Source organism: Dipodomys spectabilis, unplaced genomic scaffold (assembly GCF_019054845.1).
Source record: "Dipodomys spectabilis isolate Male_0828 unplaced genomic scaffold, ASM1905484v1 ptg000054l, whole genome shotgun sequence".
NCBI classification, from domain to species: domain Eukaryota; kingdom Metazoa; phylum Chordata; class Mammalia; order Rodentia; family Heteromyidae; genus Dipodomys; species Dipodomys spectabilis.
In genome coordinates this window covers 39,376,308-39,399,505 of record NW_024870731.1, presented here as the reverse complement: position 1 = coordinate 39,399,505, position 23,198 = coordinate 39,376,308, and the positions used below count along the sequence as shown (strand labels likewise).

Sequence of the window (23,198 nt, the reverse complement as noted above, 5' to 3'; positions counted from 1 at the left end):
AACTGCCACATTCACATCCTCAAAGCTTGTGTGTGTTAGAAAGACCAACAGGAAAATGGTAGGTGTCACATGACATTCCAGACCTGACTCATGACTGTTTGTTTTCTAGTCTTCACCTGTCTTCATGGTAGAGTCTCAGTCCCTGGAGTCCCTTCTAACTCTTCTTACTCCTACGCTTATTCTTTGGCTCTTTCTCTTACTCTTATTCTTTGTCTCTTCCTCCTCTTTGTCTTTCTCCCTATTTCTATCTCTATCTGTCTCTTATTTACTACTTACTCTTATTCTCTCTCTCTCTCTCTCTCTCTCTCTCTCTCACACACACACACACACACACACACATTCGAGTAAATAGCCAAGTCCTGTCAATTCTCACTCTGAAACACTGAACAGTTTGGGATGCTCTACTCATGCCCTATACACGATGTCTTCATCTTCTGTCAAGACACAATGCCAGATCCAATAACAATTCCTTCTTCTACGCTCATCTTTGCGAGCTGCACAGCCTAGCACCCCATCTCCCACACTCATGTTCCTTCAGCGGCTCCCCACTTACTTACACAATAAGGCCCGGATCCCTTCCCCTGACACGGACAGACACTAGTTTTTGTGCCCATCTGCTTCATAATGGCAACAGCTTACACCAAGAGCCCACAGTGGGTTGAAAACACTACATACACATGTACTTCAATTTTCACCTTTCCTTTTGTGAGTCTCCATATTGTTTATTCTCGTTTTCCTCGTGGGGAAACTGAGTCTTATCGAAAGAGTAAAACATTTATAGAGAGAACAGCAATGAGAGCTTGGCTGTATCAGACCCCAGAGGCCACATGATTCTCAATTCCTTGACTTTGGGTTTTTTGGTTTTGTTTTTTTGTTCATTTATTTATCTTGGACCATGTTTTGGTTTTTGTTTTTTGCTTGGTTTTGTTAAAATGCCCTTCCTCTTTGCTTTGATATGTCACCACGTAATTCTTTCTCTATGACCCAACCCCAGTGCTTTCTCCATTCAGTTCCTCAATCTCCCAGATTTCAAATCTCCGATACAACATGAATGAGGAGACAGAGCTGAATTTTCATGCCCTTTCACCGTGTTCCCAGTTTTCTCTTATTTCCCTTGTATCTTCAGTACTGGACACGAGACTTGTCATCTCTCGGATAACTACACAACCCTTGAGTTCAACCATGCATTCATTACGTAAGATTCTTCTTTGACCCTTTGTCCCCCATAAAGAATAATTACCCACAGATTGCATTTCTCTTGTACAGTGGTATTTCCTCAGATTGTTTTAGAGAGCCACATTCGTAACAGGCAAAGCAGCAGTAGTAATTCCACTACCCCAACCCCACACTCTGAAAATACACACATGGTCCTTCATGCCCACTGTGTTAAAACCATCTGTAGGCTCCTGTACACAAGGCTCTTTGTTCAGAACATTTCACATTGCAACGTAAACTGTAATCTCCACCAGAGAAACCCATAGTTCACCACATTTACTGATGCTTGAGCTTTTCCCTTGGAGAACAGACATTAATATCCTACATTCCAGATGTTCGGTGTTCCAGACGTGAATCAGTTAAATACCAATCAAATGTATGCTCACTGGAGCTGGAGCTCTATGGCTCTGGAAGGATTCATGCTACACTCATTGCTACTTTCAAGTCAAATTTAAGTCCTTAATCACCATGTTTACCTACTTTTCCCTTTAAAGAATAGTACTGTTCTTTAACCGTTGCTTTGTCTTATGCTATTTATTTCTCTTATTCATTCTGAGAGAGGGTCTCCCTGTCTAATAGCCCCAGCTGGTCTGGAATTGAGATCCTACTGCCTCAGTTTCCTGAGAGTTTACAGGATTACAGGTATATACTATCATGCTCAATAAAATGCCACTGCTTTACGATAGTATCATGACTGTTTATTTGCTTTATTCTATACCATGCAAACAGTGTAACAGCCACATGTAACAAGTAATCTAAAATGCACCATGAGGGTGTTACTTTTTCAGTGTTTCTTTTGTTTGTTTGCACATTTTGGAGATAGATTCTGAAAGTGAGAGTATTTTGTTAAAGGGTAAATTCATCTGTACTTCCGCTCTACCTTAGTAACTGCCCCCTTCTAATGTGCTCAGGGTTGCACCATTTTGCAGTCCTAGAGCTGCAATTGGTACGAATATTAATTTCCCTACAATTTCTCTAATAGAATTTACTGTTAAATTTGCTTTGCATTCATCAGATTTGGGAGAAATGTTGCTGCTTTGCACTGTTATTTGCATTTTCTCGGGTGGGGGCTGGATGTAGTTGTGTGTGGAAAGGTGTAAATTGCTTTCCTTTTTGGTGAAGTATTGATAATCTAGTCAACTGTTATAAAATGTTCAACTTCTCTATTTTAAAAACTATTTATTAGATAAATTCTTTGAAATTAAAATTGGAAACACTTCCCTCCTGGTTTGTCATTTTTCTTCACTTTCTTCAAGCAATCTCTTTTTTTCCAAAATGAAATTTTGGAAAAATTTTGGAAATTGTTTTACATAAATTGCTCTCTAACAAATTTATTGTTCTCTTACATCTTCTGGAGTCTGAGTCATCATTAGAAAAAAATATGCCCTGTTCATTTGGGCTAGGCAACCAGTGGTTCATATCTGTAATCCTAACTACTCAGGAGGCTGAGACCTGAGGAATTTAGTTCAAAGTTAGCCTGCATAGAAAGTCTACGAGAATCCTATCTCCAATTAGCTAGGAAAAAAGCCAGAGATGGAGACACAGCTCAGGTGTGTCAGCCTTGAAAGGTGAGAGAAAATAGGTAGCCCTGAGAATTGACACACAGACCACACACACACACACACACACACACACACACACACACACACACACACACACACACACACACTCGACAGATGACCCCACTCCAAGAGTATTAGATTCTTTGATGTTTTCTTACAGAATTGCATAATGTTAGCTTTTAGACTCAATATTTCATCCACTGGCAGTGAAATTTACCTGTAGCTTGAAGAATAATTCAGAATTACCTATATCCCTAAAGCCATCCTAATTATAACCACAGCATATTGAATTTGTAATATATAGTATACTTCTACTTCTCTGAATTTAGTTTCTGTCTTTTTATTAGATATAATACCATATGAATTTGAATCCATATAAATTCCATATTATTAAAGTGTTTATTCAATTTTTTTCTTCATGGGCTAACACCAATGTGTCAATTATAAAGGCTTGATAACTTAAATATCTAGTAAAGATTCTATTTATCCACATAATTACATATTTTAGGAATTCTTGATTTTTTTTCTGAAATGAGCTTTATTTGCAAGCATCTAGCTAAGGATGAAAAATGGCCAAACAATTTAGTTGTACATTCATTAAATCTGTTTTGTTTCTATCGTAAGTTTACGTAAGATAAAAATCTTCATGTAGGTCAGTCTTTTATCCATTTCCCCCCCACCCCCCACAGTCTACGGTCTGCTTTTGCATCCTACAGGAGGATTTTAAGTTTTTAAGTGTCGTATAGTTCAGCTGTACTGTTCTATTTCCTTTTGCTATTCTATATTTTTTTTCTGTGTATCTTCCCATTGATTTTCTTTGTGAATATAAAAGCTATTCCTGGTTTTGTTGGGCCTGTTTATTTTATTACATTATAGCTTTCTATTAAAGGAATTATGGACACAAAGCAAGATTAAACAAACCTTACAGCAAGTTCACTAAGTAGACCTTAGCATTACCTTTGACTATACTTTGCTGTTTACTAGTCTAACATTACCATTTCACTTACTTTATAAGACCACTCATGTTTGATATTAATTTTGTGACATGACATTCTACAGAAGTTTCCTTTTATAGCACTGCAAAAAAAAAAAAAGAGAGACAATATTGGAGGTATTATGACCACTATAAAATTTATACTATAAAATGAATTCAGTCTAATAATTCAGGACAGCAGGTTCTAAACTGTATCAATAAAGACATTCATTTCACAAAGAACGTTTTGTAAGATAATTGAGCTGTTTCCAATAATAAAAATACTTTATTACTTGAGAAACACTGCAGTCTTTCTGCCTGTCTCTTGGAGAGTCATCAGATACATTAGCATAGTTAGACAAGATGGGACTTAAATCGTCAACTTCACAGAACTTAAGAAACTGTCACCTTACATGAAGAAAATCACAAGTGGCAAGTTCATTTACCAAGAATGGCTAAGATGCAATGAGGCCTCATGGTCCCAGTGTGGCAGACACAAGTATTTGCCAGTTCCAGAGTCAATGGCCACTCTCCTAACAAATCTGACTATGGGCAGATACTGGTGGCCACCAACAGCATGGATTTTTTGCATCTCCCCAGAGTTCCTGGGAGTTAATCCTGCTTTCACAAAGCCACGGTTTCCCCCAGGGGCTGTCACAGCAGAGACATCTGCAGATGCCAGCCTAGCCAGTCAGGGTCTCCTGGGAAACTTCTGAGAACGTCAACTTGCTCGCCAATTGTACCCAAACCTCCCAGCCTCATTCCCACACTCTGCAATTATGCTGGTGATTTTGTAAAATTACACAGCGTATCTGTGACAACAGCGTCTGTGGTAGCAACACCTGAGCTGTCTGTTACCCAAGCCAGAATAAAATCATTCTATCTATGTTTATTATTTTGTGATCTACTAACTGGCTTAAGCACTACTTAAAACTCGATACTCAATATTTTATAGATTTACATGATCACCACTTCTTACTCAGACTCCAACTTTACCACTTTCTAAAAGACAAATATGAAGCACACCGCATACAAAGAACACATGCACGGCACAGATACACTTATATAGACATACACAAATCGAATGTGAAGTATTTTTAACAGCACAGCTGGAATTCAGATGTTTAAAGAAGACTTTTCAATGAATTCTCAGTTAATGAGTCATCCTTCCAATCTGTCTGATGATATGAGATTTTATTCATGATTCCATCCTCTTCAGTTCCTTTCCCCTGAGAAAGTCTGAGGTTTTGAGGAAAATGAGCACTCCAAAGAATTATGTTTTACTTCCCCAGCCTAGACGCCGCTCACCTTCTCACCTCTCCCAATTTTCTGTTCCACTGTCACTTTTACCCAGAGTCTAATATTTATCTTCAGAGTGCACACTCTCCTAACCTTCTGTGGAACACAGCGCCAGCTGCAGTACATAATCCATCCATGCATTCGCTGTCAGAATTCCTAATGTTTCATCTGTGGGAAGGGTTTATATTTGGAAGACCTGTTTCCTGTGTCCACTCACATGCTGCATTCTCAGAGAATCTTCTTCAGTTAATTAAAAGACATAATGCAGGCAAACCAGAGGGAAAAAAGGCACAGGAAATAAAGGAAATAAGGACATGATACTATTAACATAGACACTCTGAATTGGTTTTTACACTGGTACTGGGGCTTGAACTTTGGATCTGGTGCTCTTGCTTGGCTTTTTCTCTCAAGACTGGTGCTCTACTACTTGGGCCACACCTGCATCTCCAGGTACTTACTACCTTACTTATGTAACCATAACCTGGCAGTAAATTTTTTTAAATAAAATAAAGAGATGGGTGGGGGCAGCATGGAAACCAAACAGCCATTGTTCCTGAACACTGAAGCAGAGATACCAGAAGAGTGCAAAACACTTGAACCACTGGTCCATAGCTGACCAGATGTTTCTAAGGGAATGAAGAATTGTAATCATTATTTTACTTCCGAATGGCAGTGGAAGGTGTTTGCTTTGGAAAGCACTCTCCTGAGCTATGCATGCTTAGTGCCAACAGCATCTTCATAACATATTTGCATGGTTGCTGAGTGGACAAGATGCTTGCTGTTGCTTTTAAACCTTGGGTCCCAGTGCATCTATCTTATTGAATAGAAAAGGTATCTCTTGACATTAAAATTTTCAGTAATGAGGTGTATAATTAACTGAAAAATTAATATTTGAATGTATTGTAAATGACAGAGACTAATTAAAGTGAAAATAAATATAGTGTGTGTGTGTGTGTGTGTGTGTGTGTGTGCCAGAAACAAGATTTGAATTCAGGACCTGAACATTATTCCTTAGCTTTTCTGCTCAAAGCTAGTGCTCTGCCAATTAAGACACAGTTCCACTTGGTAATAGTAGATAAGAGTCTTACAGCCTTTCCTGCCTGGGCTGACTTCTAACCATGATCCTCAGATCTCAGCCTCTAGACTAGCTGGGATTACAGGTGTGTGCCACCATGGCCCAGCTTTTATGAATGTGTATAGGGACATATTTTAGTTGTAATACACTGTCAAGATTTGGGGTAAAAAAAGGCTTCAGGGGCTGAGGATGTGGTGGGAAGTCATATCCTAGAATATTAGGAAATTGTGCAAGGTTTGGAAAATACTATACTTACACAGCAGGTGTGATTTAGATGCCGGTCTAATTGCCTCCATTTTTTAAAATAAAGAAATAACTATTGGGTCAGACCTCGTGGGTGTGCATTTGCCTTTGGAAGATGAATATTAATGTAAAACAGGCTTTGGTGTTTACAGTTTTGACTTCAGTGCCATCTTTCATACTGACTATATTATACATTTAGAGTCCCATAGCCTTGCACAAAATCATCCTTAGTGGGAAAGTCAGAAGGACAGGGATAAGTCAGAAAATCTGTAGTGCTGCGGTTCCTTAATTTATAGAGGGGGATGAGTGGGAATCAAATGGGAAGAAATGGGAGGAATCTGTTCTCCATGGGTCTTGGCAGCACAAGGTCTGGACACTGTGTTTATTGCAGACTTTCTGGGGGCTATGTCTGGTGTGATACATATTTCATGGTTTTATCAACCTGCAAAGACCTTCCTGGGTTATACTATCATGTCTCAATTTTCCACCTATTTCCTGTGTCTTTGTTACTTCATTGTACATTATACACCATGAATCAAATGGTGCCTGCATACATGGAAAGCAAGGGAGTGACAGGTTTTCCTTTTTAGTTTTTTCCGTTTTCAGCTTTAAAAAAAATAGATATTTTATATTGTAAAGATACTGTGTAGGGGGGTTACAGTTACATGAGTAAGGTAATGAGTACATTTCCTATCAAGCATTGTTACCCCCTCCTGTGTTTTTCCCCTACCCTCCCTTCCCTCCCGCCTCCCCAACTCCTCCTCTCACCCCCATCCCCTCTCCATACCTGAAGTTGTAAAGTTCATTTTCAACAGAGATTCTTGTTCATCTCATTGTTACAATGGGTCAACCTGTAACCCTATTTAAGCATTTTGTTATTTCCCTTCCCCTCCCCAAATTAGAAAAATGTATATATAAGATGCAGGGCACTGGAATCAAATACAGTGAAAACAGGGGTTATACCGTGGGGGAGGAACATACCAAAGAAACAAAAAAAAATCATATAGTGCATTATAGATACATTGAAAACAATAGTAAGAAAGAAAAAACCCACTTGTGTCCCTATCTTGGGGTTCATTTCACTTAACATCGTCTTATATGGTCATATGTACATAGCTTTCGACCTTTTCTGCTTGTCCTAGACTTATACTAGTTATTGTAAATAAGAGAAACCATGGGACCTATGTTTATTTGGGCCTGGCTTACTTCACTTAATATAATTTTTTCCAAGTCTTTCCATTTCCTAAAAATGGGGCAATGTCATTCTTTCTGATGGAATATAGAATATAGGAATATAGAATTCCTATATATATAATATATATTATATATATGTATATATATAATATTTTCTTGATCCATTCATCTACTTAAGGACATCCTATTGCATTGTTGGTGGGAGTGTAAACTTGTTCAACCACTTTGGAAAGCAGTATGGAGGTTCCTCAAAAGATTCCACAGAGAGCTCTCTTATGACCCAGCAATCCCATTTTTGGGCATTTACCCAAATGGTCACAAACAAGACCATACTAAAGCTACCAGCACAACTATGTTTATTGCAGCATTATTTACCATAGCTAAGATATGGAACCAACCCGTTTTCAGCTTTTGTGTGGTGTCCTGAGTCCATCTCCAAGTTCATCTAAGTCAAGAGGTCTCGTTGACATTTACCTCTCCTCACTGAATGTTCCATTACGGCTCTGTCCCACAGGAAAGAATAGATGGCTTTGAGAACCACTACTGCACCCTCCTCTACCTTTGCTTGGGTAGAAAAGTGAACATGAAGAACAACTGCATGAAATGCTGACAGAGAAGCCAAACAACAAAGCAAAATGACCCAAGGGCTTACCAATTGTTTTTTTCCACCTTAGATTGCCAAAAGTTGATGGCAATGGAATCATTTTTATAAAAAATATTCTTCATGGGAAACAATGAGTAGTCAGTCTGTTATGGGCTTAAAAAGAGTCACAATTTCATTTGCAAATTAAAAAAAAAGAAAAGAATTCCATCAAGGGGGAACATTTGTATAGCCAAAATACCTTATTTCTGCCCATTTTGTAACCGGGATGTTTCCTGGAGGGCTATGTAATTTTCACTTCCAGCTGTTCTAGTCTGCAATTCCATTTTCAATTTCCAGGTAAGTGCAGATAAAGACACCTGCAGTGAATAATCAAGTGTATACAGGGGGTAGCAGGCATCGTCCAGGTACAATGCACACAGGGCAAGAAATGGAATAGAGAGATGTTGTACCCCCTCTCTCCTGTTCACATAAGTCAAAGGAGACGCAGTGAAGGACTTTCTCCATGGTCAAAAGCAGGGTGAACGCTACACAGTTCAACAGAGTCTCCTGTATCTTGTTTCTAAACAAAGATATGGTTTTCTTCATAGTTTACTCTTGAATGTTAATTGCTCTCTCTGTTGATATGGGGGGGGGGTGTTGTTTCTACCTTGGTCTAAATGTATCTACCCTTTCTCATGTAACTAACAACTTTGGGTTGTCTAGTACACAAAGACAGGATTAGAAAGAATTGCAGCAAGAACCAACATTTGTACAATCCTCTCTACACTCCAAAAGCTACTCTAGCCCACATCACACACATTTTCTTATCTGATCTTCGTGATCATCTTCATCCCTAGCTGCTATTGCCATTGCTGACATTTTACAAGAGAAGAAACTGAGGTTTGGCTTAAATAACTAACCCTAAGTGACACAGAGAGCCAGGGCTAGCTGGGGAATTGGATTCCAGCTGTTGGACTCCCAATCTGAGATGTGAATATCTGAAATAGCCAGAAGGTCACTTCTGAACGGTAGTTTTTCAAATATATATCAGACCTAATATTTTTGTCACCCTCATTTTTTTTCATGTGCTTCTCATTAGCAAGCAACCTCTAATTTTTATTTTAAAATTTTCAATAAGCCAGGCCCCAATGGCTTATACCTGTAATCTTAGCTATTCAGGAGGCTGAGCTCTGAGAATCATGGCTCAAAGTTAGCCTAGGAAGGAAAGTTCTTGAGGCTCTTATCTTGAATTAACCAGCAAAATGCCAGAAGTGGCACTGTGGCTCAAGTGATCGAGCCCTAGCCTTTATTATAAAAACTCAGGAACAGTTCGCACAATTTTTTTAAAAAAATCAAATAATGAGGTTATACATATCCTGGGTCTACCTTCTCCCACTCCAAAAAGCATTGTTGAGATTTATAGGTCATCTTGCGTGCACCACGAATTCATTTTTGTTGATAGGCAGTATTCTAATAAATGGATGCATTAGAATTCGATTATTCATTTTCCTTCTGAGGAATAGCTTGGCTATTTCTAGTTTGGGAGGAGGGTTGTCCTGAATGGAGAGGAATATGACGTTAGCATTCCAGTTCTGTGAATGTTTTGAGTATGTAGCACTCTTGGGGAGCCAGGCAGAGTAAGAAGAACCATCATGTCTGCACTGGGAGCCTGGCCCAGCCATGCGCTGATGAACAATGGTCCAGTGGTGTAGACATGATGGGCTCCTGTTACAACCATCAGCATCTGAGCTTCAGGAAACTGAATCTTGTATGCTGGACTTCAGGTAAAAAGCTACGGGGCCTTAGCTCCACAGGAAATCCTATCTTTGTCACAGGACAGTCAGTGAATAAATCTTGCCCCCTATCCCACAGGGTTTTGCTATCTACATCTTCAAGGCTATTTGCTACACAAACATCTTGGAAAGATAATCAGTACTGGTGCTTGCACCTCTGCTTGTGAGATAAGCACAAAACAAGGCAGACCCACAGAGGACTGTCTGCAGGAAGGCTGTGACAAATGAAGCTGTCGTGAACTCTAGTCCCATAGGACACATTGTTATAATGCCGGATAGACGCTTAGGAGTAGTTGTGCATGGCCGCCTCCATCATGGCTCACTTTACTGAGAGTTGCCAGCAGCGCCCCCCATTTTCCTGCTCCCACAGCCGTGGATGAGGGCTACGCCCACACTTGCTATCACCAGCCTGTGTGCTCTCTTTCCCCTCTGTGTAACAGAACCTCACTTAGCTTGGTCTGTACTCTTTGCAGAATGTCGGCGGTGGGCATTCTTTCATGAGCCTGACGGACAAGGGAGCTTGGGCACCTGTCCAGGATCTCACAAGGGAAGCGTTCCGCTCAGGCAGATTTTCGGGTAGGTGAAACACCTCCACCCACACACTGGATGACATCTTCCTGCCTGCGTGAGGGCCAAGGCTGTTTCCTACTTTAAAGTATTATACCGGCTACCATCACTAAACTACCCTTTCCAAAGCCACAGCTTCCTCCATGTCCACAGCTGCCTCTGTTTCTTTGGCGATTGAATACATGGCTGGAGGAGGTAGAGTAAAGGTTCCTTTTCCATTTCTTTGTTTATTTTTGTTCAGGTGCTGGGACTTGAACTCAAGGCTTCAAGGGCTGGCTTGCTTGGCTTTTCCCCCTCCAGGCTGACCCTCTTAACACTCCAGCCATACTTGTACTTCTAGAACTTTGTTTTTGTTTTTCTGCTGCTTAATTGGAGATAAGAATCTCTCAGATTTGTCCTCCTGAAACTTGATCCTTAGATCTCAGCCTCCTAGCTGATTAGCTGGGATTACACTTGTGAGCCACTAGTGCCGCCCATAGCCCATAGTGAAAGTTTCTTTCTTGTTTCCCTAACAGGCTAAAGAACGGAGTTTTACGGATCTTTCAATTGTATTCTTCTAAGGGTGTAAATGTTTACAAAGAAAATTAGGCGTCATCGAGCTTATTATTATTTTTTAAATATGGCATTGACCTGTTCAGGCCAGGAACGTGCTACTTGGCTCTGTCAGATGTTACTTGCTTGGACCAGCCACTTAACAAAACTAAGAACTTTGCTTTTCCGTTCTCTTCGGCAGGCTGTAAATACCAGCAGCGCCGCCAGTGCGGCTGAGCTGGAGGGGCGGCCACATGGCACGAGGGATGGGAAAACAATTTAGAGGCTCTGAAGCACGTCTCATAACACGGATAAATCAGTACCTAAACATATGGAAAAAATATTCAATCTCGCATGTTTTCCAAGAAATACAAATCAAAACAGAGGTAACATTTTAGCAGTGGTGCCAGAGGCGGAATAAATTAGTTTTCTGCTTTCAGAAGCTAACTTGGAGATATATTTTCCATCGTCTAAAAATATTATTGATCCCATTTGAATGGGTAATGACCAAAGTAGATAATGTACATGCTACGATCACTTCTCAGAGGCTTCCCGCGGCCTTGGCATTCTACTGAACAGGTGTGACATGTACCAATTCATTTATCGCCTTTTCTTAAAACACCCATCAGAATGTAACCTCATTAGATAAACAGCATAATCATCCCAGGGTTTTTATCAACTAGAAAACAAACACAGAGGACAAAGTCCTGAGCTTAGACTTCACAGCTAGTTTGAGGTAGGAACTGAAATTCATTTAAGACAAATGGACTTCAACATCCTTAGCTTTCACTGCGACTCAATTTCACAATGTCTAGAAATTTGTCCCAAGGAAGTAATCAAAACAACAAGTAAGACAAAAACCAGAGAGGCTAACAGGTCCTCGGATTTTTCCTAATGTGATTTATATAAATCGACAAAGTTTGGAAGGTATAAAAGTAAATACTTAGCCAATGCAACGACGGAAAATCAATGTAAATAATCAAGTAACCCTGGTGCCAGTGGCTCATGCCTATAATCCTAGCCATTCAGGAGGCTGAGATTTAAAGATCATAGTTTGAAACCAGCCCAGGCAGGGAAGTTCTGAAGACTCTATTGGCCAATTAATCACCAAATAGCCAGAAGTGGAGCTATAGCAGAAATGGTAGAGTGTTAGTCTTAAGGGAAAAAGCTCAGGGACAGTATTCAAGTCCTTATTTCAAGCTCTGGTACCACTATACAACAAAACCAAAGCAAATATTCCACTACACTTAATAATAGACAGCTTGTGATTTCTAAAAATCCAAGGAAGAGAGTTTATTTCTTTTAAATCTAGATTACTTTTTGCCCGTGTGGGACCCTACGAGCGTTTTACCTCACAGCCTCATGCTTATTCAGCTTACTTGCCAAGTTGGTGTTGCTCTTACTGGCTGGGCCACACCTCCAGCCTGGCTTTTTGCTATCTGCCTTGGAGCTGGTATCTCATGAACTTGTGCTTTGTACCATGATCTTCCAGGTCTCAGAACACTGAGTAGCTAGGCTTACCAATGTCAGCCATCAGTGTCCCAGGCTGGGGTGGAGAAAGGCATATCACAAACTGGGTGGTATCATAAAAAGGCCTTAATTTGTGAGTTGTTAACGTAAGACAGGAAGAAGCTAATTCCTTGTAGTCTATGTTTTAAAAGAAGAACACAGACACTGTGGCCATCAAAGGAGGAATAAGTGACAAAGGAAAACCATCCACAAGGCTGTTCTTGGGGAAGGGAAGGCGTGGGGCACATTCCTAGAGTTTCAGACACACGTGGTATTTCCCTTGTCAGAGGAGTGAGATCTGGCTTTCAAGAACAGTCATCTCTCCTTGGTAGAGGTCTTCCCAGAGAGATGCGCCCCAAGATACCAAGAATGAGTTAACTCATTAACTAGCCAGCGGTTGAGTTGCGGAGAGGAAGAAGAATTACAAGTAGGACAAATGGTACAAACAAAGGCCCTGTGGTAGGAAGAATTCCCTTAAAGAAATGAAAGATGAGAGTCACAGAGCTCTACCCCTTAAAGGCCTGAGGTCCACTGAGGATTTTACCAGTCTTTATGAACGTGTGGCCACTGAAATGCCTGGAATATCGAGAACAGAAGTTTCATTGTGTACCTAAAAATGCCATCAATTTCGAGTGTTTAAAATTCTGTAACACATCTTCAGTTGTAAACTTGTCTAAGAAAGGTAAGAAGGAATGGATATACAGTCTGATCTGGAGTTATCCAGTCGCATGAATAGTCAGGCTGGCAGACATCAGAAGTCCAGCCACTACTCGTTCTAGTGATTGTTTTTTTGGTACACTTCTAGCTGCAGAGGGATTTTTTTTCCACTTCACCTATTAACTTTGTTTTCTTTTTCTTTGTTTTTGTTGTGCCTTAAAAACTTAATTCCAACATGTGGCCATTAGTCACAAAGTTGTCTGACACTTGGGCAGGAGTGCCGTACGTAGTATTTTCTCAAGGGGAAAAGCACTCGATTCTTACAATGCAATTCAATCTTTTCCTTCCGGGTGAACTGCCCACTTTGGCTTCAGCCACTTCCTGCTTTGGAATCTCAGTTTATAACTGCCACTACCGGGCCTTGTATGTGTTCTCCTCAATGTATTCTTTTGCAGTACTCTGCTTTTTCATTCTTTCTGTCTCCACAAGGGTTAGGGCCTCTGTTCATGTCCAGGGTGGTGGCAGCTGAGAGAAGGAGAAAGACTCAGAGAATTTTACACTCAGGAAGCTGTTTCCTTGTCCTGTGATCGTATTACCTATGAGACATGGAGTTTGTGTCTCATATTGTTCCTATGAAAAAGTTCTTAATGGTATTTTGTTGATATACAACTAAGGCTGGAAGAGCAACCTGGAGAAACAATACCCTCTTTTGAGTTCAGGAAGGAGAAAATAGGGTCTTGTTGCTAGCTTCTCTACTGAGCTGTTTGTAGTCAGGGAACTAAAAAGGGTCATCATCAAATGTATTTTACTAAAGGTACTTATGAGCCTAAGTGCCCAGAAGCAAAGGGATGGTTAGAAAAAAAAATTATAGGGTCTGGGAAGGTGGCTCAAGTGGTAGAGCACTAGCCTTGTGCTGAAGAGCTGAGGGACAGCGCCCAGGCCGAGTTCAGACCTCATGACCAGACTCCCCCCCAAAATTATATTACATGAGGTGAGTCAGGACCAGCAAGACAAAGCATGCATGTTTTCCCTTTATGTGGAAGATAGATTCAGTTTATAAACTTATAAGTAAACACATCAGGTGGTATATAAGTGCACACAAACGTATTAACTGAAATGCAGCAGATTCAAGGGAGAACTCAGAAAGCATCATTCCTTAAAAAGGTTCAGCAAAATAAACACCATGAAGCAGATATTCTAAAGGGGTGGGGTCTAGGGGGAACATGTGGATGAGTGAACAAGAGTAGGGAGAGAGGATGCAGACAGGAATCCAATGTATATCCTACAAAACTAGAAAGAGTGAGGGGAGAGATGGAGAGGGAAGAGAGGGGAGGGGTGAGAACGTGAGAAGGATGGCACTGAACATCACAGACTGTGTGCATAAACTACTTCGTGATATTTCAACTCGTGTGTACCATGACTTAAAGATAATCATGTTCTTCTTTTTTAAAAAAAGATAAAGAACAGAAGAAGAAAGTTAGCTCCACAAGAGAAATACTGACTCAATGTTCAGCTCCTCTGAGTCTTAGAACAGAGCGGAGGAGCCAGAGCACTTGGAGAAATAACCGTGTAAGCTAAGGCCATTCCACAGGCATCCTGATGTCAGGAACGACCTCTCCCAGACACACCGGGCTTTTGTGGTGATGTCCGCTGACTCTGCCTGCCAGAAAACAAAATGGTTGACTGCTATTTTTCTGCTGCGGGCTTTTGTTGGTCTCGTTCGTGGCACTAATGACCACTTGTGTTTATTTAATAGAGCTGCTTTAGGGTGTATCCTGTGCTGCCAGCGTGGGGATTGGAGCTCCCTTGAACGCTAGGAAGATTTCTCCTGCGGTCTCTAGCCAACTAAGTTTACTCGCCCAGTTCCCTTGCTCCAAATACCCGTTTGCTGAGAGCGAAATGTGTGACAGGATGCCTGGGAAATGAAAGTGTGCTATGATTTAATTCTGATGCTTTTCTTCTCTCATTGGTGGCCATGCTGTTGGGTAAGTCCCAACGTGCCTTTCTGTGGTTTTGTCTGTGGAGAATGCCCGCCTTCTCTGGCTCACAAAGGTTGATATGGGGTCCAGGTGATGATAGGGCAATAGAAGATTCACCAGGCAAAAAATGTCCAAGGTAAAGAAAGAATAATGCTGGAGGCGAGCATGACGGGGAGTTCCAGAAGGGACTTGGGAGAGGCATGCCTTTTTTAGTTTTATCACAGGCACCGCCATCAAGCATGCTTACCCAGGTGCCCTTAAGGGCCGGGAATGGTGCTGCATGCCCACCATACCAGCTCTGTGGGAGTTGGAGGCAGGAGGACCCAGAGTTCCAGGCCAGCCTGGGCAAATTTAGAGAGATTATATCTCAAAAATGAAAGAACCTAAGGTGTGACTTAAGGGGTGGACCATTTGCCTGGAATGCACAATGCCCTGGGTTCAAGACTCAGTACTGCAAAAATCAACCAGGAGTTGGCACATAGAGCCACGGAGTACTAATACCTCCACCAAGCTGGGCACTGGTAGTTTCTGCCTGTAATCTGAGCTACTCAGAAGGCTGAGGTCTGAGGATCATAGTTTGAAGCCAACCAACCCAAGCAGGAGACTCTGTGAGACTCTTCTCTCCAATGAACCACCAAAAAGAAGCTGGAAGTAGAGGTGTGGCTCTAGTAGTAAAGTGCTAGCCTTCAGTGGAATAGCTAAAGGGTAAGTTCCTGGGCCCTGAGTTCAAGTCCAGTACTGGCACAAAGAAAGGAGAGAGAGAGAGAGAGAGAGAGAGAGAGAGGGAGGAAAGGAAAGAAGGAAGGAAGGGAGGGAGGGAGGAAGGAAAGAAGGAAGGAAGGAAGGAAGGAAGGAAGGAAGGAAGGAAGGAAGGAAGGAAGGAAGGAAGGAAGGAAGGACAAAAGAAAAACTAACCCACAAGCAAAAACATCCACCAGCCTAGTTCTACTTCATGCTTGTGAAGTCTTTGCTTCTTCCATGGGTAAACTTCCCACAGGTAGACCTGGGCTCCGTCTGCGGCACATCCATGGCTGTGTTACAGGAAGCAAGCGATAGAACACATGGTGAAGGTGAGGATGCGTGTAGCTCCCCTGTGGGTGTACAACCCTGGATCTCCCATCACTGCAAACAGGAAGGCAAGGGTAGAAGTCTCTCCAGAAAGTTTTTATCTAGTTTTTATGTGGTGTTTATATTTATCTTGTAAGCACATCTTGTAGAAAAATGATGATGGCATTGTGCATGTTGTAAGACCATAAAAGTGTTTTCAGTGCCCATATTTCTCCTTGAGGGTGGGGGGGGGGGGTTGAGAAGCTCCAGTAGAATTAGCTCATTGTAAGGAAGGCAATATTCCATTTTAACTTGTCGGATGACACTTGGTAAGTCATTCAACAGCCCTTTCTTATGACTATTAAAATGGCTGTGAACATCCCATTTATAACACTCACATTGCTTAGCAGAGCACTTTGTTTACCAGGATGGTTGTGAAGAAGATGGATATGTACTAACTCCACTAGCTCAGGAATTCCTTTTCATTAACTGCCTAACCCAACAGACTTTCTCAATACCGAAAGGCTGTAACTCCTATTTTTGAGGCCATTGCATGCTGGAGTTAATGAGAAAGAAATGACACACAGCTCAAATAATTATGGCTCACAGCCATTATAAAAACAGTTTTGCTCAGATACTTCTGCATTCTCCACTTGCTAGTCCTCTGCCTGGCTCCATTCTACCCAGAATTAAACACATTTCCTCTTGATACCCTCATGTACCATACAGCAAGAAGAAATGTGAAGAAATGTGAGCTGAATGAAAATGAGGTGTGTGAGGGAGCCCTCTCATTATTTGCAGGGTTAGTGGTGGAAAGAGGATTCATTCACAGCAGGCTCCATCTCTAAATGTTAGGCTGAGTAAGGCAGCAGAGATCCAGTCCCCCGACTGGGAAAATTCCTTTGTATATAGGTACCACATTTTTTTTGTCGCCACTCAGCTGTTGAGGGGCATCTTGGCTGTGCCCATATCTTGGTGAGGTAATCCATGCTCAGAGAGACAAGCGACCCATGTTCTCTCTGATATGCAGAAATTAGGCCTACAATAACTGGGATAAGATAAATTATACAAGATGGAGATACTCACACAGGGAGACCAAAAGAGGATACTCTTAGGAGAGAAACACAAAGACACAATGCCTAAGCACCTCTTCATGTGTGTATAAAATCATATACCTATTGATGATTCCGATGTATTCAAGAGCACACCTTTGGAAAGGGGGGCTAGGGTACAGAACTCGAGGGGCAAAAGGATGAAGAAGTGCAGCAGCGGAGTTCACTGGACTTTGATGAACATGAACTACACAATGCATGGCTGAGACAGGACAGAGGGCTGGAAGAGAAAGAGGGGCCAGAGGACACTGTACGAAAGGAAATGTGCTCATCGCCTGACTCATTCGTTGTGATCCTCCTGTACATCACCTCTATAATAACGATAAAGTAAATGAATAATAATAAAAAGAAGGCGTATCTGTTTTGGGGAGGGCAAAGGGGAACACAGAAATGGTGGGACAAAGGGTGGACACATGCCGCGGCGATACTCACTAGAGACAAGGTTGAAAATGAACTATACAAAGTTGTCATGTCCAAAACGAGCTTTACAAAGTCGGTGCTTGGGGGGGGGGAGGGGGAAAGGGGGGGAAGGAGAAGGATTGGGATTTCGGGGGGGGAGGCTGGGAAGGGATGTGAAGGGTAAACAAAGGAGGAGGCTTCAATGCTTGGTAAGAAACGTACGCATTATCCTGCCCATGTAATTGTAACCCCTCTGTACAGTATGTTCACAAATAAAATTAAATTAAATTTAAAAAAAGAAAATGAACTATACAACTTGTCGGGGAGGGAGGTTGGGAGGGAGAAAATTGGGAGAAAATAAGGGAAGAAGTCGCTCTGGTCAGAAAGAAATGTACTCATTAACTGACTTATGTAGCTGCAACTCCTAGGTACATCACCTTTATAATAATAAATGATAATTAAAGAGATAAGTAAATTCTATCCTGCTTTCAAAAAAAGAAGGCATTTTTAATTTTAATAGTCAGTGCTCTATGGTCAGTACTAGGCTCTGCGCTTCAAAAGTTGCTGGGTGAGCCGGGTGCTGATAGCTCATGCCAGTAATTCTAGCTACTTAGGAGGCTGAGATCTGAGGATGGATGTTCAAAGCCAGCCTGAGCAGACAAATCAGAGTCAACCTTATTTCTAATTTAAAAGGTTAGAAGTAATGGTGTGGCTCAAGTTGTAGAGTGCTAATCTTGAAGAAAAACGATCTGAGCAAAAATGAAAGATTCTGAGTTCAAGCTGTAGGGTTTTCATACACACACACACACACACACACACACACACACAGAATAAAAGAATCAGGATGTGTGTGCACATCTTATACAAAAGACTCAGAAAGATATGAATATATCTAGGTTTGTCCATTTCCCCAGTCTCTATAAAGACAGTCTGCAGTGGAAGATGAGCAAGGAATGGCAAGGAGAATGTATGTAAGATAAATGCAAGCTTCTGGAAAGATCCTCCCCTAATATAGCCACAGGAGGGTCCTACAAGTCAGAACAACCAAAATGCAACTTGAAGAACCACTAAAGCTGGGGCCAAGAATCCACGCTGTAGGAGCAATCCTGTCTCCACTAGCAATGGCAAGAATAGACAACACGTTCCTGGAGCTGGATGTGTGGGCAGTTTGAGACCACGAACAGATTCTAGTGATCAGAAGAAAGGACCTGAACTTTCAAAAGGTCTTGGGAACCAGGTGGCTCTTGAAGACCAGGGGCTGTAGAGAAGACAGTGCACTTCCTGTGAAACACTGGACCAGAGATTAGAAAAACAAAAGGAGATTATAGAACAGGATGCAAGTTCAGTGCTTTTTACACTGGTGATTTGGGTGACTGAAATTTTTAACTGCAACTATACGTAGTGGGAGGAGAGGCCGCGCAAATCATTGCCTGGGGATCAGGCGTTTGTCCAATCATCTGTGCCATCTTCTCCCAGACCCGTCCAGTGGAATAATTGACATGGGGGAGGTAATATGACCTCCTCAAAATGAGGTTAGTTATCTTTTGTTCTGAAATTCCTACATGTCATGACTGATATTAATACAAGAAAATCAACTTTTCAGATTAAGTGAATGAATACACAAAATCATAGTTCCGGTATGATATTTAATGTTGTTCATGAAAGCTTATTTTTGACTGCTTAGCACCTATAGGAACCTATAGTTGAGAAACACAATCAATCACCTTCTGGAGACATAGATTATTACTCAATTCCACATGTTTCGGTGGGATTTAAAGAGGCTTTCCAAGATCAATGAGGATCTCTGATGTGACATTCAGATCATTTTAATGTTGAGAATCTTATGTTAATTGCTACCTCATCTACTAAAATCATATTAGCAAATTCATCTAACTAGCTCCTGTGAAAATCCTTCACCAAATTCACAAGGTTATAGACCTTGGCATTTCTGTGATGACTCAGAGACATTCAATTCTCTTTAATGTTTATATTCTAATCAAGGAGTCATTAACACAAATTCTTGATAATTTGACATGTTTCCATGTCCCACAAAAATAGAAACTAGCCATTTAGAAGTAGATAAGAGATCACTGAAGACTGATGACAGGAGAGAAATGTCAGTCAGGATTCTGGTACTGGGAGATGAGTCAGAGAATCAAAAATTTAACAAAGAACCCTCTTAAAACACAATCTTGTAATACATACTTAAGAGAGATTAAATTGTAACCAATCTGCATGATATTTCTCTAAGAATGAACAGATGTGTAAAAGTACATTTTACATCAGTTCACATTGAAATGGCTTGAAGGAGTTTTGCAGCACTAAAAAATCAGATGCTATTTATCTACAACCTTCTGAAACAGATTCAGTAATCATGTGATATAAATTACATGGCACAATACAATATCTATATGCCAATTAAAGATCAATTCACAACAAAATGATAAAATAACAGAGAAAGGGAATTAGTATCATCATGAATCTTTTGTACATACACAGACACACATATATAGTCTTAAAACACTTGCCTTTCTTGAGTCTAACTTTTTTGTCTTAAAATTCTGTTTAACAGATTATATAGAAAGGTAGCATTTCAGTTTTCTAACCCAAGAATTAAGAGTTGAGGCTATGTACCAATAACACTTAATAACTGGCTTTCTAAACCAGTTAAACTGGTAGTTTTGAGAAGTGAGGTACAAAGAATAACCCAGCTTAAGGATTCTGACCTTTGACAAAGTAGACATTCAAATGTGTGCTATTAGGCCAGGCATAGTAATGCATCCCATAATCTCAGCTATCCAGGTCGCAGAAGTGAGAGGACTGAATAGCAAGGGTGAGGAAGAGCACAGGATCTACCTGAGAAATAACTACAGTACTTACCTGAAGCCAATCCCAAGTAACACACGCACACAGGAAGAGCACAGGATCTACCTGAGAAATGACTACAGTACTTACCTGAAGCCAATCCCAAGCAACACACGCACGCAGGAAGAGCACAGGATCTACCTGAGAAATGACTACAGTACTTACCTGAAGCCAATCCCAAGTAACACACGCACACAGGAAGAGCACAGGATCTACCTGAGAAATGACTACAGGACTTACCTGAAGCCAATCCCAAGTAACACACGCACACAGGAAGAGCACAGGATCTACCTGAGAAATGACTACAGGACTTACCTGAAGCCAATCCCAAGTAACACACGCACACAGGAAGAGCACAGGATCTACCTGAGAAATGACTACAGTACTTACCTGAAGCCAATCCCAAGTAACACACACACACACACAGGAAGAGCACAGGATCTACCTGAGAAATAAGTACAGTACTTTACCTGAAGCCAATCCCAAGTACACACACACACACACACACACACACACACACACACACACACAATATGTTCTACCTTATCTCTTTCCCAAACGAACACTGGTTCACCAGTGAATTTGCTTCTAGTGTGACTCAAAAACAGATGCAATGAAATACAACGGGTAGACCGGTGTCACCAGTTTATTTATCCACCGTCACCATAAGAGGGAAACAAATCCCAATTGTTCCTTATAGGATAATAGATAATAGATTTGCAAGTCCCGAATCCCTTCTTCCTGAAGAGGAAGTAACTGGCGGGTCGGTGCTCACAGACAGTGATGTAAAGTTCATTAGACAGACATTCTGTGAAAACCACCAGACACAGTGCGATCATTTGTGTGGCTGCCACAGGCAAACACAGGCAGATTCCCAGAACTTCCCTCTGAGTGCAGAGGTCGCACTTGGGAGCGGAGACCAGGGGCCTGCTGCTGAGACTGACCAGGAGACAGCTCACTGGGGGAAACGGACAGCAGGTGGGGTGTGAGGAGTCAAGCAAGCCCAGGGCCCCACCCTGCTAGGACACACCGTGTATCCTAGGGCCCTAGCCCCCTGGGCCTTGAATTCCCATGCAGGGCATCAGACCACAGGATGCCCCGCTGCCCCCTTTCTGGAACCTCGATGTATCAAGGAATAAGGTGTGCACCAATGAAGATCTCTTGTCCGTGTGCTGTGCTTTGTTTTCCCATTGAAGTTTCATGTCTACCTGATCCTCTCGCCAGCCCACCGTGCAGGAGTCTCAGGAATTCCTCCCACGGTGACACTGGCTACAGAATGGCTGCCCAGTGTGGCCCCCCGCTGAGCCATGGCTGGGTGCTGTCCTCTCGGATTTGTCCTCTGAGGTATCTGATCTAACACCCATCACAGCCCTGGGCGTGGGATTTCCTCATCTCGGAAGGAAGGAATGGCTTTGGGGAGGGGTGATGGTGGTTTCCAACCTTTCATAGATATGGCCATGAATGTCTTCGTGGGAAACCCTGGCTTCCCTCTTTCCCAGACCTGCAGGTTCTCAACTACATCACCACAGTGATTTTCCTGACCAAAGATAGCCTCAATTTCTCCTCATTTTCTGTCACCTTAGTATCACGATAGCTTTCATTCTCAGTGAGATCAGACTCAGAACTGACCTCTGGTGACAGCTGTTTTCTGGTCCACAGGTAGCCTATGAGTAGGGGCTGGGATATAAGTATAACTTGAACCCCAATTACATCTAATATTCCTACCTCAGGGAGACACTGTATGGTGAAAGGCCTAGAGTTCACCTCATCGGACGCACAGTAGGTACTATCTATAAGAGAATCTTGTCCTACTGTGAAGGAGCCGAATGCCACTAGTATTTTGTCAGGTGGAGTTTGTATTTTGTGCTAAGCTTAGACTAATAAGCTTGCTCTACTGGACATCTACTTGCAAGGTGGCAGCCTACATCCAAGCTCTGTCTCCATTAGAGGAAATACGATCACTGCTAGCGAACTTGGGAGAAAGGGATCTAAGGCTCCAGGTTGAGAAACTCAGACTGGGCTATCAGGGAATATCCTTTAATATTAAATAAGGTGGTCACATCACTTGCTTCAAGCATAGGTTTTGTGAGCATAGATCACTCATAAGAATGAAGATGACATGACAGCTCAGGTGATTTTTTATATAAGAATGCCTGCCCCTCTGGCCCCAAGCAAGATGATAAAGCATGTAGAGCTGGTTTGATCCATCTTTGGGGTTTTCCAACAGTGATTCTTCTCATGACCTTTTCCTTTCATGAGAATATAGAACTTCCCATTTCACCGTGACCCCAGGACCTTGCTCTTCCCCATGGTATGAAGCTCATCCCTTGCATTCAAAATGTGTCAAATGATTACTTTTCTGTTGGCCTTCTTGGAGCTAGCGCATAACAGCAACTAGTTCCTTTGGCTAAAGAAATTCTAGAATTAAAAAAAAATCAATGCGATTTTGCATTATAATTTATGTTTATATCCCAGGAGTGAATTATCCCAAGATCCGCTTATTCTTGAGCAGTGAAACCCAGATACAGATATATAGGAAGATTATTTTCTGTAGCTCTCAGCTCCAAATGTCCAGGGTCTCTAAAATCAATCCAC

At 41.6% G+C, this 23,198-nt stretch overlaps 1 protein-coding gene across 1 annotated transcript in view; it reads right to left on the bottom strand.

Moving 5' to 3' along the window:
• The window catches only part of Grm7 (glutamate metabotropic receptor 7), a 567,359-nt gene that overhangs the window by 167,417 nt on the left and 376,744 nt on the right, over positions 1-23,198 (bottom strand). The window lies entirely within an intron of this gene.